Source organism: Choloepus didactylus, chromosome 2, assembly GCF_015220235.1.
Source record: "Choloepus didactylus isolate mChoDid1 chromosome 2, mChoDid1.pri, whole genome shotgun sequence".
NCBI classification, from domain to species: Eukaryota; Metazoa; Chordata; class Mammalia; order Pilosa; family Megalonychidae; genus Choloepus; species Choloepus didactylus.
Window position 1 is genome coordinate 228,142,324 of NC_051308.1, and position 20,759 is coordinate 228,163,082.

At 40.2% G+C, this 20,759-nt stretch overlaps 1 protein-coding gene across 1 annotated transcript in view; it reads right to left on the reverse strand.

Annotated features, from left to right (window-relative positions):
• The window catches only part of CDC42 (cell division cycle 42), an 80,793-nt gene extending 66,770 nt beyond the window's left edge, over positions 1 to 14,023 (reverse strand). Inside the window, exon 1 of the mRNA XM_037828245.1 lies at positions 13,978 to 14,023. The gene's annotated coding sequence lies outside the window, so the exon portion shown is untranslated. The remainder of the gene's footprint in view (positions 1 to 13,977) is intronic.
• Between the last annotated feature and the right edge of the window lie 6,736 nt (positions 14,024 to 20,759).

Genomic DNA, 20,759 nt, shown 5'->3' on the forward strand with positions numbered 1-20,759 from the left:
ATACTTTTCTAGTGCTCACGGAACTTTCTCCAGAATAGATCATATGTTGGGACATAAAACAAGCCTCAGTAAATTTAAAAAGATTGAAATTATTCAAAGCACATTCTCTGACCACAATGGAATACAATTAGAAGTCAATAACCATCAGAGACTTAGAAAATTCACAAATACCTGGAGGTTAAACAATACACTCCTAAACAATCAGTGGGTTAAAGAAGAAATAGCAAGAGAAATTGCTAAATATATAGAGATGAATGAAAATGAGAACACAACATACCAAAACCTATGGGATGCAGCAAAAGCAGTGCTGAGGGGGAAATTTATAGCACTAAACGCATATATTAAAAAGGAAGAAAGAGCCAAAATCAAAGAACTAATGGATCAACTGAAGAAGCTAGAAAATGAACAGCAAACCAATCCTAAACCAAGTAGAAGAAAAGAAATAATAAGGATTAAAGCAGAAATAAATGACAAACAAAAAAACAATAGAGAGGATAAATATCACCAAAAGTTGGTTCTTTGAGAAGATCAACAAGATTGACAAGCCCCTAGCTAGACTGACAAAATCAAAAAGAGAGAAGACCCATATAAACAAAATAATGAATAAAATGGGAGAAAACAGCATTATTATTGACTAATGGGAATAATCTGGTAGAGTAGAAAAATAAATGTCTAGAGGGGAGGGGAGATTTGCTGGAGCAATTTTCTTAGGTTGAGAGAAGAATGGACTCTAGTGTATAGTATGCAGAGAGGTCACCTTAAATGTTAAGGTGAGCTGTGGTGGGGAGAATGAATGTGCTCTCTGCGGTAGTGGAGGTCAGGACAGACCTTCTTGAACTAGGTGCAAGGCTTTTGCCCTTCTCTATCAGCTGATGTTCAACCCCTTGGACATCTCGCCCCTGACGCGAGAGAGGCAATCAAGCAGGTCTTGCAACCACTGATAGGTGCTTCCTTGCCTGAAATTAGGGAACATTACTGTGAGAATATTTCAGGATTGGAAGACTTGTCAGAGAAACAATGCAAGGAATGCAAGTGAATTTGTGTGCACGTGTGTATGTGTGTAAGTGGGTAGTGGGAAGGCCCCATAGGCTATAAAATGCAAGAAACTAGATACCTGCATGTGCGAGTCCATTCTAGGGGTTTTCTGTTGACTAAAGCTAAGAAAGGATCTCTATTTTCTATGGTGGAGTATCTGGCCACTTTAGAAAAACTGTATCCAAGTACAGAGGGTTGTGGGAATTTTTCCATCAAATTTAAAAGAACAAGAGAAAGGTGAGACATATTTTCCACATATATTTAAACTTACTCTACTTCTTTAGTTGGTCAAAAGGTGCAATGGAGCACAACTCAAAACTCGGACATTACCTGGATCAGTTCATTGCAGTAAGAGTTGCTGAACAAACTTAAATTCTAGCAGGAAGTTAACGGGACACCTGCAATAGTTTTGCATCAACACAATCAACGCTGCCGTAATGTAAGAGAATGTCCTTTTTCTCAGGAAATACCACAATATTTAGGGGTGCAGGGTCATGAAGTCTCCAACTTACAGAGACATAATAGACACATAAAGAAAATTGGGTGAAATGTAATAATTGTTGAATCAGGGTAAAGGGTGTATGGGAAACTTCTGTAATATTCTTGAAAACTTTCTCTAAGTCTGAAATTATATCAAAATCACTATTTAAAAAAAAAAAAAATGGGCTGTAGTTGCCAATATGGAAAATCTCCAAGATAGAGTGTTTTTAATAATCAAGGTGCAGAATATTTATACCAGCCAACCTAGGTATGTGAGCTTTTTTAATGAAGAGAACATGCTTACATACTTACAGATGGAAAGACCATCTGCAAAGACACCTAAGAAATGAATAATAGTGACTGCCTCCAAGAAAGGGATATTAGAGTTTGGGATGAGTGGGAGACTTATTTTTCATATTCCCCCTCTGTACTGAAGTTTTCACCAAGTACATGTAATATTTTCTTTAATTTTATAAAACAAAACTGTCAAATAAAATGAAAAGTCTCTGTGCTGGTTTGAATCTTTCATGTACCCCAGAAACAATCATGTTCTTTTAATCCATTCTTGTAGGGGTAGACCTATTGTGTATGGGACCTTTTGGTTAGGCTATTTCAATTGAGATGTGACCCAGTCCAATCAAGGTGGGTCTTAATCCTTTAATGGAGTCCTCTGTGGTGAGGATAAAAGACAGTAAAAGCCCAGGGAGCACAGAGAGAAATGCCCACAGACATTCTGGAGAGAGCCACTGAAACTAGATCCCAGGAGAGAAGGACCAGCAGACATCAATATGTGCCTTCCCATGTGACAGAGGAATCCCAAATGCCAAAAACCTTTCTTCAAAGAAGGTATCCTCTTGTTGATGCCTTAATTTGGACATTTTCACAGCCTTAGAATTCTAACTTGTAACATGATAAATCCCCATTTCTGGTATATTGCATTCTGGCAGCTTTAGCAAACCAAAACGGCCTCCAAGACATTCAATAATTAAGAAAAACACCATCAGCAAAACTGAGGTCTAGCAGCCTAGCAAGTCCCAATAAATCACCAACATTTTTGTTCTATTTCATGACCATCTAGTGTTTTTTAAGAGCCATAAAAATATTCACACCCTTTGACTCAGTAATTCCACTTCAGATTATTTATCCAAAGGAAAATACTTTAACAAGTGTTTTAGTTTCCCAGATGCTAAAACAAATATCATAGACTAGGTTGGCTTAATTACAAGAATTCACAGGCTCATGGTTTCAAAGGCTAGAAGAGAAAGCCTGCTTTCTCATGGGGTTAGTATCTTGTGGCTGGTCAGCAATCTTTGGGGTTCTTGGGTTTTCTGTCACATGGCAACGCACATGGCAGCGTCTTCTCCTTTCTCTTTCAGGTTCTGTTGACTTCCAGCTTCTGGCTGCTCCCCATGGCTTCTTTTTCCATGTCCAATTTTCTTTGCTTATAAGGACTTCAGCCATGTTGAATTAAGGCCTAGCCTCACTCAGTTTGAGAACACCTTAACTAATAACATCCTCAAAGATCCTATTTACAAACAGGTTCACACCCACAGGACCAGGGGTTGGGACCCAAACATGCCTTTTGTAGGGGACATAATTCAATCCCCAACATCAAGAAACACTGGAGTGGTGATGAAAGCATAACTATGTTATCATACTGTGGAGAGTGGATTGTATACCATGGATGATTGTATGGTGTGTGAATGTATTTCAATAAAACTGAATTTAATTTTAAAAAAAAAAAAGAAAGAAAGAAACATTGGAATGCTTTAACACTGAAACAGTGCAATAGCAAAATGATTAACAAAACATCACAGGATGGAATGCTATACTTATGAAAAACAGTTGTAAAGTCTACCAAAATGGTAACACAATGCTACTAAGAACACATACTGTCACTGTTTAAAAAAAAAAAATTGTTTTTGTTCTAACGGGGGGAAAATAGACAGGCACAGAGTTTAATAGTAGCTTTGCTGATGTGTGTATGTTGGCTAAGGAACCAGGCCTAAGGCCTATCAATCTTCACTGCATCAGGACAAAAGTTAGGACCTAAAACATCTGTCTCAGTAGGCTTCTGTTCTTCCAAGAAACAACTCTATTAACTATAAAAGTTAGCAAAATTTTTAAGTGCCTATTACAGCACCATACTAAGATAGGAACAGTGCCTTCAAAGGCCTTCAAAACATTTCAGTAAGTTACTTAAATGTCTGCTCTGTACCAAACATTATGCTACACAGCCTGACATACATCACCTCATAATCTTTACTGGTTATAAACAGAAGAGGCCAACACAATTGTAGTAGTCCCAGATAGCTACAAAATTACACCATAAACTATTAGTACCATAGGTTTTCAAAAGAGTAATAAATAGGGGAGAGTGATCTGGGAAAATGTGAAAATAAATCTCTACTTAGAAGGAATATGAGAAGAAAGCATACAAGTAATGCCAGGTTGTGAAGTAGAAGAACAAACAAAAAAACAAAAACTAAAAAAAGTGGATGGATCCAAGTCATACAGACTGAGGGCTAGGCAGAGGAGTTTTCATTTAACCTGGGCAGGGAATAGGAAGCTACTGTTTATTTCTTATCCATGAACAACAGTTTTTTAGGGATATCAATCTTGTACCTATTTACTACTGTGGACCATCAAAGGTGCTACATATAAAAGAGAAATCAGCTAAGAATCTACTGCAAAATCCAAGACTTTACTAAGACCTACAAGACCTACACTAGGGTAGTGGCATGAAAGAGAGAAGAAACAGACGACAGGTTTTGGAGGGTTTGTTTGTTTAAAGAGGGAGTGAACTATGAGTTTTGTTTTGTTTTGTTTTTTTTAGTTTGGGAAATTAGAGAATAGGTTTGTACCACTCACAAATGAAGAAGTAGAAGAAATCTTAAGAACAGGCTGTTATGTTCTTAAAGCACCCATTAGAAAACACGCAAAAGAAAGTCTTTTCATCTGGCCATAAGTCTGTTAAGGATGAAATCATGTGGCAGCCTATATTAGAAATCCTACATACAAGCATACATTTGCAACATAAAATAAGTCACTATACTGTACTACCTAGGCAACACATACTGTAAAATGAGAGACAAACTAAGAATCAACTGAGGGACACTAACACTAGCACTTTGAAAGTTTACCAGGTTAGGTGTCAACTATAAAGCAAGCCATGATTATTTAGACTTTCTTTGTCATACCTGGTAAGTCAGAGGTACCTGCATTCAGAGTCTCATACAATCTTAGTCTTATAAACCACAAGTCACTTTTTAAAACAGCAAGACAAGACTACCAAGATTCTGAATCAAGGCAGTCTAACTATTTTGATGTAAAGTCTTCTACAGAAGTATTCAACCACATACTTCATGAAATAATTCCAGAAAGAGTAATGAGATGCTATAATATTTGTACCAAAGTCTACGGCAATGCAGTACAGCTGGCATGACAGCAGATGTTTCAGCTTGAATGCACAGCAATTAACAGTACAGCTCTACCCACTAAAAGCCCTATTCATTAAAAGAAATCAAGAGAAAAACAACGAAGGCAGATGCGAAGAGTCTGAAAAATAACCAGTATTATGTTGGCAACAAATCTGCCCTTTCAAGCACACTTTGACACCAAGACCACCACCATCAAGGTACAAATTTCTACCTTGACTATCAATTATTCCTATGGGAATTACAAACATTCCCCATACTTTGGACAACAAATCTCCTATGACGGTATTCCAAATGCATTTTGGAATTACTTGTTTAATGTCAATTTTTAAAGATTTCGTAAAAAATTAAGTCTAATAATACCTGTCACTGATTAAAAGTCATTACAGTTATTGCTCCCTCTACCTAGAACTGGAATGCCCTTGCCTGCACGGCTCACTCACTCATCCCCCCTACAAGGGTCTTCACTCAAATGTCATTTTCTCAGCAAGACCTGCTCTGACAACCCTTCTTTAAACTGCAACCCAAATTCTACCAGGCTCTGAAGCACTCCACTCTACCTCACCCACAGCCCTCCCTTATCTTTCTCACCTTCATCTTTCTCCACTTATCTCCAAGAATGTAAACTTCATTGAGGGCAGAGATTCCTTTGGTCTATTTTATTTACTGCTATATCCCCGAAGCACCCAGAACAGTGACTATCACAAAACAGGCACTCAAAAGAGTTTCTGGATTAATGTCAGTAAGATAGCATCATTAAGAGAAACAGGAAGTCATCAAACTTGTTGGCTGGGCTCAGAAAATACCCATCAATGTGTACTCTTGGCTCTTAAATCCTCTCCTATTACTTGGTGGATAAAGAATAAAAAAGGAAATTAACTGCTAATCTTCTGAAAAGAAAAATCTTATTCCTAAAATGTAAGTCAAATCTACAATCTAAACTAGACAGAGTAGCCACCCTGTATCATTTTCAGAGGATAAATAAAAACTCATTCTGTTTTCAACTGTATAAGAGTGAAACAGTTAATGTAAAACCAATCTTATACTCAGTAGATTTATAAATAAAACATGTCTCCAATTTTGGATCAATTCACTTAGATTTAAATCAATTAAAGTCTGTGTAACAAATTTAAGGAATCACATAATTGCCATAGAATTAGCTCCAGAATTCATCTTCACAAAATTCTTTGCCACTGATTAGCTCTATTTTAAAAAGCTCCTTCTACGTATTCAGTTATAAACTTGTCTTTTTATTATTTGCAAAGAATTATCTCATCTCACCTTCAGACAAAACAGAGAGACAGAGACAAGAGAGAGAGGGAGGAAGAGAGAAAAAGGAGAGAGACAGGTTTATATATTATTTATAAGTAGTGAAGAAATGATCACGGTATCTCCAACTGAAAATAACAGAAGTTAAAAATAAAATTAACTTTTGTCACATCCAAGATATGACAACCTTGATCCGAAAGAAAATTCACTCAATTACCAAAAAACTGTAATGATTTTGAAGACTTCAGCCGCATCTGGGTTCCTAACCCGAACTGTGATACACAAATTTATGTCTTTCCCACTCCTCCATGTCCCTTGAGTAACATATAACATACAGATAACATAGATGGAATACAAGTGAAATATTACCAGTTCTGACTTATACAAAGAATTTTAAAACTACTGCCACAAGCTTCTAAAAAAACTTCTCATGTATGTGAACAATCTTTAAGAAAAAAACTTCATACCAATCCCAAGAAGGAACTATAATTAATAAGGGTCCCAATTTATTTGACAGCCAGCCCCCCATGAAAACATCTTGCAGGTACTCTAAAACGCACAACAGAGGCATTACTCTAAAAATGAGTATTACAATGATCTAACATTCTCTTTGGCCCTATTGATGAACAGAGCAAATAAATAACATGACCTAAAATAAGTCAAACATTCCCATTAAGCTTATATTTTAGGAACACTCTTTGAACACTTTCTGAAACAAATGAGAGTATCAGATATTCATTTAAACCCTACTGATATTCATAGGAACTATTCAATTTTTTTCTACTACTGATAAATGAAAACTTACATTTTAAAATCTAATAACCCATTAAATAATATTACTGTTAATCTTAAACCCCATGATAAAAATACGGTTTACTGGGAAGGTAATAAGTAACATAGGTGGTTTAATTCCATTTCAGAAGGAATTCTAAAATTAAGCTCCTCTTATATAGCATTCAGCTCGTGACACAAATACCAACAGCTATAGTGAAGGCGTATTATAATCCCTAGAACCACATATAACAATAATTCTTTGTAAAGAAACATTTTCCTTTTACTTCCCACTCTTCATCTGCTTTTCAACTTTTAAAAACAAACAAACAGGGGAGGAAAAAAAAAAAAAACATGTATCTAACTCCTGAACTGCCTACCAACCAAATAGACTGTAGCTGAAATCTTGTATATGCCTCTCTGAAATTTATCCTCTTTTCCCATACTCTTTAACACTAATAAACACAGTATCCTCTATGCCACCTCTGGTTTCATCCCCTCCTCACTGGATCTGTTTTCAGGCAACCTCTTCTTTTCCACAAGGAGTAACAAACGGGTGGTAATTCTTTTAGCTAAAAAGAATAGCTATGGCTTCACATTCAACAGTATAGAGGGCTTCATATTGCCCCATGGGACACAAGGAATGGGACACAGGTGGGCCTGAGACATTACTCCCCCATTCCCCCTCCTGGTACCTGGGGTCTGTAGTGCCTCCAGGCAGCCAAAAACAGTCTTATCCATATACCCGAGGTAGCACACAAGTATTTTCTATGTCTGCCTTAATTTGAAAAGGGTTAGGAAGTATGTTCTAGAGTATATATAATGCACCGGGGTATTGTTGGTGAATTCCTCCTACACCAAACAGTTTAAGAAAAAAGGAAAAGGATGAGAAATAAATTCAATCTAGTCTTTTAAAAATAGCAATAATTTGTTTCAGGATGGCAGCTAAATGAGACTAGATTTTAGTTATTAACATTTCCCCTTGAGAATGGAGGTATGGTTCATTTTAGCAAAGAAAGGAGAAAACTTTTTTTACATTTAACCAGCTAAACGCCAACTTTATATTTCACCTAAGTTTTCATTAACAACTGTATGAACTATCCTGATTATGGACTTAGACCATTCCTGTTCACAACAATTAGTTTTCAAGAAAATGCCATTTGAGTTCAAACATATAATTCATATACTAAATTACAATTTAAGATTATTTAGTTATTACTAAGTAGGCAGTGGTACTTGAATAACTAAAGTTCCTGATAAGAACCACAGATATGAGGCAATGCAACACAGCAGGTAAGAAACATGCTCAATCAAGCAACTATAACTAATTCCTTTAAAAGCTTCAGATTCATTCACAGATTATGATCCTTGCAATAAGTGCTGACACACAGTCCAAAAGAAACCAGGTTATTCTTAGGCAGGCGGAGAAAAGAAATAAAATAACAATAATATAAGCAGTCAATATGGATACTGAAATTCCTTAAGACATCACCAGCAGCCCCTAAGGGGGTGCATCAAATGCCAAGATGCATAAAAATCACAGGTGGATCTTGTCAAAATGCAGATTCTGATTCAGTAAGGCTGGGATGGGGCCTGAGCGTTCTAATGAGCCCCTAGGTGATGCTTATGCTGCTGGTCCAGAGACCACACATTGCATACTTGATACCTTTCAACCCTGCTTCTGACACTGGTAAAAAAAAAAAAAAAAAAAAAAAAAAAGGTAACAATCCCCACTTCATTTAAAAAATTTTATGGTTTAATAATGAGATTTAGTCTGGAGAGGGATGGTTAATAAAATATTAGTGTTCTGGGGGAAACAGAAATAGCTTCTCAAAGATGGGGATCTAAAGGAGGCTGTGATAACAAGAGCAAACACCTATCTGGCACTTAACTTTGTGCCAGTGAGTTGTCTTAAGCTCATCACTTCACACATACTGATTAAATTCTCATTAACACTCTGCAGTAGCAACTACTGCTATCCTTATTTTACAGAAGTGAAATCTGTAGTCACAGAGAGTTACTTAAATTGAGTTACTTAAAATGCCCAAGATCACAAAGCTAATAAATGGCAGAGCCAGAATCTGAACTGAGGTGATCAAGTTCCAGAGTCTACACTTGTAACAATTATAGTAAGCAATACCTCTCTCAAGAACACACAGAAGCAGAGATGCTCAACATCACTAGTTCTAAGGGAAATGCAAATCAACACCAAAATGAGGTATCATGTCAACCTACTAGAATGGCCATTATTTAAAAAAAAAAAAAAAAAAAAAAAACAGAAAATGACAAGAGTTGGAGAGGATGTGGAGAAAACGGAACACTCACTCACTGCTGGTAGGAATGTAAAATGGTGCAGCCACTGTGGAAGACAGTTTGGCGGTTCCTCAGGAAGCTAAGGATAGAATTGCCTTATGATCTAGCAATCCCACTACTAGACATATACCTAGAGAACTGAAAACAGGGATGCAGACATTTGCACACGAATATTCACAGCAGAATTATCCACAATTGCCAAAAGACGGAAGCAACCCAAGTGTCCACCAACTGAAGAATGGATAAACAAAATGTGATATATACATACCATGGAATATTATTCAGCTGTAAGAAGGAATGAAGTCCTGAAGCATGTGACAACATGGATAAACCCTGAGCACATTATGTTGAGTGAAATAAGCCAGACACAAAAGGACAAATATTGTATGATCTCACTAATATGAAGTATAAGCAAACACAGAGTTAAAATCTAGGATACAGGTTACCAAGGGATAGAATGAGGGTAGACAAAGGGGAGCTGATGCTAAAGCTGTGCACAATTTTTAATCAGGTTGATTGTAAACATTTGGAAACGGATAGAAGTGATTGTAGCACACTGCTGTAAGTATAATTAACAGCGGTGAATTATGGGTGTGGTTGAAAGGGGAAGTTTAGGTTCATGTATGTCACTAGAAGGAAAGCTAAAGGATAAAACACAGGACGGTAAAACACAGTGAACCTTGTTGTGCCCATGACTGTGGTTAATAGTACAAATATAAGAATGTTCTTTCATGAACTGAACAAACGTATGCCACTATTACAAGGTGTTAACAATATGGGGAAAAATACACCTAATGCAAACTATGGACTATAGTTAACAGTAATACTTTAACATTCTTTCATCAATAGTAACAAAGGTACCACACCAATGTTAAGGGTCAATAATGGGGGGGGATAGGTTTTTTCTTTTTGGAATAATGAAAATGTTCTAAAATTAATTGTGGTACTGAATGCACAACTTGTGATTACACTGCAACTCACTGATTGTACACTTTGGATGGTCTGTATGGTGTGTGAATATAACTTAATAAAACTGCTTTTTAGGAAAAAAGGAACATATCAGAAGAATTAAAACAGCAAACAGAAATAAATGGCTTACTTCTGGAGAAAGCGATGCAAGTGTTAAAATGAAGAACAGAGAAAGCAACAAAATCTACTCAAGTTCTCTTGGTAACAGAGCACCTAGAAACTCTGATGCTTAGTGAATATCATGCCTTAACAATACACCATTTTTTGCTATATGGGAAACTTCTGAATTTTAGCATAATAGCTAATACCAAGTATTTGAGAAAAAAAAATATTTTTCTAAAATTGAAAGGAGGGACACCTGGTTTCAGTTCATGGAATAAGCAATTTGAGAACCAGTGTCCCAGGGTAACAAGTAAAGAGATTTCACATCCAAGACTTATAATAGCAGCAGTGGCAAACAAAGCTGAAATGGCAAGTAATGATAATCACTTTAGCAAAAATATTCTGGACAGAAGAGATGAGTAACTAAAAGTAGAAACTGGTAAGAGACAAAGCATAATATGCTAGGAATTTGATACTGTAGATTAGAAGGGAAGAAGTGGCAAAAATAAATAAGTTGCTGTTTGCAAACACAGAACTATAGGAAGCAAACACATAAAATTGGAATAACTTGGGGGAGAAAGAAACACTAGTCATTAGAAAAGATTTTCTAAGTGATGGTAAATTGTCCAGAGGGCAAAGCTACAGGAGATACTGCACTTAAAAAACTTTTAAGGTCAAGCAAGGATAGATTAGTAACCAAAATGAGCCCAAGTATCAGTATGACCGATTAAGTCCAAAAGTCATCTCAGGAAACACTACAAAGGCCTATCGAATATACAGAAAGGGAAAAAATATTAACCCTCAGACAACATCAAATCCATTCATTTGAGAAATACTTCAGACCTACCATGTGTTTGGCACTATTCTAGATGCTAGGGATACAGGGGTGACCACACCAGGCCCAAGCCCCTGCCCTCATGGAACTAACATTCTACTGGGGGAAACCGACAAAAAAATATATATAAATATATATATTTGGAAGAGAATAGTGAGCAAGGCATTATCATAAAGCCTAGATGGAGCCCTTTACAATAACATGGATATAGAGATCCATATATGGGAGATACATTAACACAATATAAACTCCCCTCCCCTGTCTGGGGAGTCCAATAGCCTTAAGTATCCTCAACACTTAAAAATTAATTAATTAATTAAATACATAAATAAATAGCAATGCATTTAGAAATGTATTCATAAACAAAAGTATAACTTTACTTTTACTTCCAAGAATGCCTGTCAAGACTTCTCCCCGACAGGCATAGTAAATCATATTTCAAAGTTTTCCAAAATTGATAGTTCTTGGATCAAAGCATTTTTAGTGTAACTATTTTTTTTTGAATTAGAAATGTTTTTCTAATAGCCCATAAAATTACAAATGGAAAAAGCATTCTCATAAAGGAAAACAAACCTTGAAGTTACAAAAAAACTTGGTCTTGGAGGGCTTAAGAATCTTACTGATGTTTGTTTTAAGCTCCCTACAACCTATAACCCCTGCCTTGAATTCCTAAAAAATGAAATCTGAGCACAGGTGTTGGTTATTATATGAAAACATTTTAAATATAAAAAGATGTGCCACTTTTGGGGTCTTGAAGAAACTACTAGAAAAGAGCTCCTTTTAAGTACTCAATTACCAACCTCGTCTCAGTCTAAAAACTGTAAATTCAAATCATTCTGCTATATTTTAAAAGGAACAATGTAAACTGATATGTATTTTTTTAATTTCTTAAATAAGTTAGACTGAAGAAGTAAGGCAGTATTTAAGTGTTCCATTTTGATATTCCAAAAACAAGATACCACTTTACAACAAACAAATGTATTTCAAGAAGATATAAGCTCCACATCTATCCAATATCTACAATACCCACATACCACAGCAAGTTGATTTAAACCTACCAATTCTTTAAAGCGTTCCTTAACAAGCAATCTGCTCTCTATACAAATGAGAAACAATGGAAAAGTACTTGTTCCAACATGAACTACCCTTATAACAATGCATTACACAACTGGATCTCATTGGCTTCACAATGCTTACATTTTTCTGTGCTACTGTGCTCTACAGTCAAGGCAGAATATAAAATTTAGATATGGTACCTAACATTCTGGAGAACAAAAATTGTGATTCCAAAAGTCTGAATGTATCATTTAAGTTTTTCTGTTCAAAATTCAAAACTCGGTTTTAATTACAAAACTTAAGTGCCCAGAAAGAAAGATTAGGTGCAAAATGAAATTATTCTCTTTTCACCTTGCCACAAAAAGTGCACGTGAGTCAACTTGGGTAGGTACTCTTCAGATAAATCCTAGGGGATAAGTCAATCATCTGGGAGTCATTTTTGGACCAAAATAATGCTCCCACAAATAAGTTCACTTCCTCCAGGTACTGTCAAGGGGACTTTTAAAGTTATTGTCTAAGAAACTGGCTGTAGCAGGTGAGGTTTTAAACCTTCCTGGAGTTGCATCTGAGGCAGCCGTGAACCCGAGTAACAGGATTTCAAATTACCATCTCTGAATAAGATGCGTTGGGAAGCGGGCAGTATAAGCCACTGGGTGACCGACTGAAGCTGCAAAATGCTGTCTTAATTTGGTGAATCGCTGACTTGTAGGAGTTAAAACTCTCACCCCTTACACTGCGATGACGTAATCTTCCACAGTGCATTTCTCTTAGACTTAAAGGGGAGGAAAAAACAAACGAACAAAGAAAATTTCCCCCTAGTAAGAGAAATTAAGCAAGCCGCTGAACGACAGTTTCGGAAGGTGGTTAGGTAACTCCCTAAAAGGGAAGCTTCAGCTGATTAAGCGGGGAGAGGGTGGGATGTTGGAGAAGCAAACGTAAATGATAATAGGAAGTCAACTTAAAGCAGGAAAAAGGAGACTGGAGAAAAGGGGATGAGACCCACCCTGATCGGAAGAACCGTCGGGCTGGGAGGCTGCGGAGGGAACCGCGTCGCAGGCAAAGACCGTAACAGTCAGCAGATTACCCCCTCCCCGGCTACCACTTCCCTGCCGCGGTTGCAATTCCGCTCCCCTCCCCCCGCCCGCCGCAAAATGTCGGCGGCGGCGCCGGGCGAAGCAGGAAGTCGAAGCCGGAGTTCGGTGAGCAGCGTCCAACCTTCGAGTCCCAGCGATTGACACCCCCGCCCATCTCGGACGACTACGAGCAGCCCCGCGGCCCAGAGCCTAAGGCGCCCAGGCCGCCCGCCCACCCGCCGTCGGGGGCCCACGGGGCCGGGCCGGAGGGGGAGGGGAGCCTGGGCGGCCGGGATGGGTGTGACCCCTTCCTTCCGCCGCTGCCCGGTGACAGCCCACCCCGCTCGCGCCCTTGGACTGGCACCCGGAGCCCCGACCACACGCCTCTCAGCTGGAGGGTACCCCAGTCTTTCCCCCACAGCGACCCCCTCCCTACGGTTCCCCCACAGAACACGAACCCGCGCTAGCCCGGAGGACGCAGCGCGGGCCGGCCACTCCCCCGCACTCCGCGCACCCAGGCTCCCCTGGATTCCAGAGACTGGGTGTCCCCGAAAAAGAGAAGAGGCCCGACATTGGACAGCGCGAGCGGGACGAGTGGAAACCCGTTCCCGCGGGGAGCCTCAACTCCCGCACTCACCTCAGCTCCTCCGCCGGGGCGTTGGCAGCAGTGCGCGGGGTCTCCTCTGCTGCCGGACAGGGGCACGTACCAGACGTCAGCACGCAGTCGACGCACGGTTTGAAGCCCGCGGAAGTGGGAGGAACGAAAAGACGGGGAGAGGCTGGGCAATTTCAGGCGGTGCTTGAATTCCTTCCCCGCCCCGACTCCGCCCATCCACCGCGCACGCGCAAATCCGGAACGCGAGCGTGTTCGGTGCTCTGGTCTGCAGCTCTTTTCCCAGTTGTTGTATTGGTATTAATACTATAAACAGTAGTTTGCACAGCGCTTCCATTCACATTCCTTTTGATCCTCGCATCCCCGTGAAGCAAAGTACCATCTGAATTTTGCAGAGAAGACAAGAGGCTTCTCAGAGAGGGGACTAGCCTGAGATCTCTGCAAGCGGCGTCCTAACTCCCCCAGCGCTGTGTTCAGTGCACTGATGTGACCTGAGACCTCTTCTCATCTCTGCCTATACCCTATTGTCCCTCACGCGGGCCACTGCTGTCTTGGTTCAGAGTCTTCCTCCCCACCGTAGGGCCTTGCATTTACTGTTCCCTCTACCTGCCTCACTGTTCCCCAGATCTTCGGTTGCCTCTCAACCTTCAAATGTCACCTTCCCTGATCATCCTTTTCCTCACAGCACCTGTCTGCACTGCTAGGGTGCAGGCTCCAGGAGAATAGGAACCTTCTCTGTCTTATTCTCAGATGCATCCCAGTGTTCAGAGAAAAATAGTTAATGTTAATAATAGTTAACATATTGGTTACTACCACAGCTATTTGGCCAAGAAAGATATCTAATTCCAATATTTTTTATCTAGTTGTACTATTATCTCTAGGACTTTTTGATTACAAAAGAAAAATAATCACATTTTTTTCTTTTCTTTTTTTTTTAATTAGACAAGTTGTAGATTTACAGAACAAGCATACGTAATATACAGGATTCCTATATAGCACCTATTATTAACACCTCACATTGATGTCATATATTTGTTACAATTGATGAAAGCACATTTTTATAATTGTACTATTAACTATAGTCCATGGTTTAACTTAGGGTTCACTGATGATGTTGTACAGTTCCATGGATTTTAAAAATTTTTATTCTAGTAACATATATACAACCTAAATTTTCTCCTTTAAACCATGTTCAAATATATAATTCAGTGCTGTTAATTACGTTCACAATGTTCTTCTACCATCACCACCATCCATTACCAAAACTTTCCCGTCATCCCAAATAGATCTCTACTGCCACTTTGCCCCCTGGTAACCTATATTCTAGATTCTGACTATGAGTTTGCTTATTCTATTATTTCATATCAGTGAGATCATACAATATTTGTCCTTTTGTGTCTGGCTTATTTCACTCAAAATAATGTCTTCAAGCTTTTTCCATGTTATCACAAGAAATAACCAGTTTTGAGAGTTTACAATAGGCGTGATGCTGACAGCTCTGCATGTAGTAGTAACAAATTTAATACAACCACCCTATGAAGAACTATTATCCCCATTTTATGAATGCATGAACTGAGGCTTGGAGGTATCACGGGACTTGTCCAAGGTCACTCAGCCAGGCAGAGGCAGACTTGGACCCAGGAACCTGGCTCTAATTGGCCACTGCACTATCCTACTACTTAGCAGGTTTACTACAGAGGAATCAGAAAATACCCTTGAGCTGTAGTCCTACTCCCAGTGATACAACCATTAACATGTGTTGGTGTATATCTTTCCAGACTTTTTGCTATGTACATTTACATTTATTGTGCAAAAATAAGGTTGTAACCTGCTTTTCTTTTTCACAACTACATCATTAACACTTTCCATGTCAAATAAAGCATCATTTTTAAAGCTGCATTCTACCAAATGGGCATTACAATATTTATCCTATTGTTTGAGATTTACGTTGCTTTTGGCTATTGTAATTTCTTTACTATTATAAGAATGCATAAGCTTAGTTTGTTAAACTTGGGGGGAAACTAGTTGTGTTTTCGCCTCTGCAAAGCCAGCTTGCAGTGACCTTTCCTTCATCCCATCTCACAATCCCATGACAAAGCCAGACAATGTCTGCCCTTTCCATCAGCAGCAATATCTTGATGGGGTGTCACCCAACTGCTGGGCTTTTCCTGCCTTTATCCTGAGGCCAAGGACTCACTTAGCACTGTCTATTATATTGTCAGGTTTCTGTCAGAAGGGCCCTCGCTGGCCTTTCCACAGCCCCAAATAGCAGTGATGTCACAACTTGACCCCTTCCCCCACTGCCTCACTAGCTACAGTTGCCTCATCTTAACAAAAGGGACAGCCAATGGCTCTCCAGCCCTCCCTCCCCTACCCTGGGGGTGCCAGCCTAGTGTCCACTTCTCCTTCCTCTGCCAATTCCATTTCTCCTGGAGAAGTCCCTTCCCCAATTCTCAATCCAGGTAGCTCTAGAGGAGATGGCTCCATGGACACGTAACCCAGGCTTGGCCAATCAGAGCATCATAGAGAGCCCTCTTGCCACAACACTCCAGCAATGGCCATGTGACCCAATGAGAACCCATGAGATTAAATTCTGGGATTTTAGTCAGAGTTGTCCGGTTAAGTGAATCTGTTTATCTGCTGAGGGCAGGATGTAACTGTGACACAGCTGGCCACCCTTTTCCCAGTGCAAGGAGAGAGACTGGCTGAGAATGAGACCAAGACTGAGGGGAGTGTGGTAGACTGAATCTTGCCCCAAAGACATGTTCAAGTCCTAACCCCTGGTCCTATGGATTAGACTCATTTGTAAATAGGATCTTCAAATATACTATTAAAATGAGTCCCAACTGAATCAGGGTGGGCCTTAATCTGGCAATCCTTGGCATTGTTTGGCTTGTAGATGCACCTCTACCTCCGTCACGTGGCAATCTGTCTTCTGCCTCCTACCCAGGCTTCTACCGACTTTCCTCTGCTGATTGAGTGCCATTCTGTTACTTGGAACTGCAAAAAGACTCCTGATGAATCACTGCCATCTCCAGTCCCCAGGTCTGCCCCTGTGTGGTACTTGCCACTACCCTCTATGTAGACGACTCCCAAATCTCTTCCTCTTCCAGCCTCTATTCCCACTCCCATTTCCAAATATCCACTACTCAGAAGTCCCACCATCACCTCAGAAATCATCCTCCAGCTCCCACCTACTTCAGGTTCTGTGGTTCTTAGATCTGCTCTTGGCCCCTGCAGCTTTGTACATCCAGGGGTTCCCAACCTTTTCTACATCATAGATCCTATACCCGCAAAATTAATATCCAATCTCTAGAGGCTTCCTTTAAGAATCTCTATTTTACAAAGCTCAAGATTCATCTTCTCAGGTCTCACATCTGATTAAGTCACTCTCCTGTTTAGAAACCCTCAGTATCGTCCCCTCTGTCTTCAAAATAGAATTCAAGGTCCTTTAGCCAGGCATTCGGGATCCTCTGTGATCTAGAACCAGCTTGCTTTTCCAACCTTACTCCCCTTTTCCTTCCATCCCATGCCTTATGCTGCGACTAGACTGAATTACATGCATACAGGTGTTACCGGACCAAGGCAGTGGATTCTCTTGCCCAATGTGTTTAAATGACCAATTCCTGAGACACTGGGGTTTCAAAGAGAGAAAGAGTTTTATTGCTAGGCATGAAGCAGGAGAACAGATGGCTTATCAGTCCAAAATCTGTCTCCCCGAACAGCAGAAATTCTGATAGTTTTAAAGCATCAAAGATGGGCAGGTTTTAGGATAATCAGTACAATGGCCTCAGATGATGTAATTAGAAGTGATCTAATTGTTGAGCATGCACAGACTGATTACATGCTTAGTCAGAAAACATATGTAAGAAAACGGCAGCCTTAATATGATGATGGGTGTGATTTTTAGTATTATAATGAGATATAGGTGACTTGTAGGTTAAAGTCTGAGCTACTGCACATGTCAGGCAGGCCCATTTTGATTAGATCCAGCTTCAGTTATCAAGATAACTTTAGGCTTGGGGTGGGTTAGTTCTGGGCTGACCCAAGACCCTTCATTAACAAACATTAGGGGCTGTCTTTAGTGATCATAAGACTTTGAAGTCAAAAAACTGGATAAATGGGTACAAGTGAAGATTAGTCACAAGGTTTTTATAATAACAAGGGCACAAGGTAAAGGCTATACAATCATTATCAGAGATCAAGGCAGCTGGATTACAATTCAGGTTTCAGGTATTTCCCTCTGTCTACTCTAACATCCCAGAAAGTAAAAAGGAATATCTATATAATGATTCAGTAATCATCAGTCTTTAAATCCTAACTTCTTGGTTACACAGGTACCATGACTTCTTGCCTCATGCTCATGCTGTTTTTCTTGTCTTTCCCGCTCACCCATCTTATTAGCCAAGTCCCACTCTCCTTCCCACCATGAACTGTACTTTCTACCAACATTGACCTTGCTCTTGTCCCAGGTGGGCTGCATCCTTTCCCACCTCCATGCCCCTGGAATATCTGGTGGTTCCCTTCTGTCTGCCAAACTCCTATACTCTCCTTCAAAAAGCAGCATACACCTCGGCTCTCCAGCCTTCCCTGACAACTCCAGGCAACCAATCACTCCTCTAATAAGTTGCATTTAAAAGCATACCATATTGGAATCATTTGTATTTGTACTAACTAACCCATTTGGCCATAAACAGGCAGGGATCTTATCTTCTTCATTTTTGCATTCTTTTACCTAATTTCCTGGCACACAGCCTGTCCTCAAACATGTTGATAAATTATGTACAAATGAATGTAATGTCACGTCTTCCAAAAAGCCTGCTTTGCTTTCTGCTGCCAAAAGTGATCTCTGTCTCTTTTAAACTCCCATAGCACTCATCTGACTCCTTTAGGCCCTGGACCTGTTCTATCATGTCTATCCGAGCTTTATCTGCCCTACTGTAAGCTCCCAAGGGCAGGCTCTGTTTCTGATGCTTCTGTGTGCCCTTCACAGTGCTCTTCAAGTGCCTTGACCACAGAGAGCTCTTTAACACTGACTGGATGCGAGAAGCCTCAACCTGAGGCATTCCCTGCCAAGTGCCAAAGAACTGCAAATCCACCACCATCTCCCCAGGGCCTGCCAAGCTTTAACAAAAGAGGAGGATCTACATTAAAAAGGTTATCTTTTCTGGTCTCCTGTTTTAGGATTTATGTGAGAAAATCCTAATGTAAGACTTCCCTGTGATACATTGGTGATAAAACTGCAAAGAAAAGCAAGAAAGTAATTACCATATAAATCCAGCTACTGCTGGCTGCCTCTAAAGGGGTGAGAAGGTGTTGTAATTGGGGGAGGGCTGGAGGTGCTGGGAAGGGACGGTGTTGGAAGTTCTGTCTCATGACCTGGTGGTGATTACATGGATGTTTGTTTTATATTCATTCCACCAAACGTTTACGCACTTTTCTCAAGAACAATATTCCATAATAATGAAGGTTCGAAATGAAAAAAAATAAAATTAAAATAAAGCCTCTCTGTTGTTACTGAAAGGTTGACTTGGTTTTGTAGACTCTTGTCACATAGATTCAAGCCCACCCCTCCATCCTGACATTGATGCTGGTCTTTCCCATCTCCGGCTGGTCACCAAGCAGGCCTTGCCAGCGGCCCCATTCTGCTGTTGGGACAACAGATGTGCTCCTGGTGTCTGCAGCCTACAGCTGCCAAAGATGCAGCCTGCTCCACAAGGCTTGGGCTGAGGCCCCTACTCCATCTGCAGCCCTGCCTGCCCCTCCTCAGCTTTATGGCCACATCCGTAAGCTTGTTCCGAAACCTGGGCTGTTCTTAGAGTCAGAGAAACAAAAGGAACTGACCCAACCTGTTTCCCACTTGCTTTTTCTCTAACTGGCCCAGGCCTGCTTCCTTCATCTCTGTTACACATCTCTGGTGGAGATAATCTAGGTCACTAAACAAGGGTGGATGAGATGGGATAGAGAAAAGTCTGGAAATAACTGAGCAACGCCATCCCCATCCCACAGGGTTTACCTGTTCTTACCTGTAGGCATATGGCACAATGATAAGGTTTTAACTTGAAAATGATATGAGAATCGTTCATGTGGGTGAATGAGTCATGGCATGTGGTGACTAATACCCAGCAGTTAGTGAGTGCCCATCAGGTGCTCCACGTGGTGAATGCAAAGATGAATGATATCCCCCTGCTTAACCTCTTCAAGGGCTTCTTCTGGGCCTCGGAATGAAATCCAAACCCATAACCTTAGCTAGCTGGCCCTTGTCCATCTCCCCAACCTCACCTGGACCAGGAACTCACTCACTGGGTCCCACCTCGCTGCCCTCTTTGATGTTCCTCAGATATATTGAGCCTATTATGCCCACCTCAGGACTTTTGCACTTGTTATTCCCTCACCTGCACATGCCTGACTCCTTTTCATCCTGCAGGTCTTTGCTCAAATGTCACCTCCTGAAGAAGCTCTCTCTCCCCAACACCCCAGCTTATGTAGCACCCCAACCCATTCTCACATCACACTGCTTTATTTCCTTCATAGCTCTTATCACTACCCAAATGACCTTACCTATTTATTTTTTCTGTCTTCATTCACCACTGTACTCTCAGTGCATACTCAGTGCATATTCATTTCTTTTACTGAAGAAAGGAAATGAATGAAGACACAATCCCTTCTTTCCAGGAGCTAAAGTCTCAGAGTGGGACAAATTATAATTAAAATACATTGTGAGATTTTGTTGGTAGAAGCAGAAGGGGTCAGCAGACACTGGGGTGGTCAGCAGACATTTCATTGGTGTTCTTAGGCTTTGTTCA